This window comes from Dipodomys merriami, unplaced genomic scaffold, assembly GCF_024711535.1.
Source record: "Dipodomys merriami isolate MVZ:Mamm:240054 unplaced genomic scaffold, mDipMer1.0.p SCAF_68, whole genome shotgun sequence".
Lineage (NCBI taxonomy): Eukaryota > Metazoa > Chordata > Mammalia > Rodentia > Heteromyidae > Dipodomys > Dipodomys merriami.
The window spans coordinates 5,084,790-5,085,368 of NW_027206268.1; positions in this window are offsets into that span (position 1 = coordinate 5,084,790).

A 579-nucleotide genomic window follows, 5' to 3' on the forward strand; every position below is an offset into this window, starting at 1 on the left:
CTTACCCTGTACAGCTCATGGTGTGCACCTGTGAGACATGCAAATTCTTCTCAAGTGAAAACATTTTTTTTTAATTGATCTTCAAGATCGATTAAAATTGAAGATTGAATTCTCTCACTCGAGCCTTTCCAGGTTACAACCATGAAGACCATCCTAGAGGCAGAGATAGGTGGATCGAGGTCTGTGGTCAGCTGAGGCAAAAGTGTGAGACCCTATCTAAAAAGCAAATTGGAAAGAGCAAAAGTAGTTGGGGAAGAGGGTGTGGCTCAACTGGTAGAGTGCTTGCCAGAAGATAAGAGGCCTGAGTTCAGTCCCCAGTACCACAGGGGGAAGAGGGGGAAGGAAGCAGCAATCACCCTAAGGTGACCAATGGTACTTGCAATAAGTACAAAGATGGAGGAGTTGTAGGTAGACTGTAGTCGTTGGTGTATCTCCTGCATGCTCAGGAGAGAGGAAGATACTGTCAGTGTCCCCGTATAGGCGGCCAGATTTTCAGGATCTCTATCAGCGTCTCAGCCCTCACTCTCCATCTGCTCTTCCCTACCAGTGGTCTTGGAGTGTGTGATATTCCCACAAAAG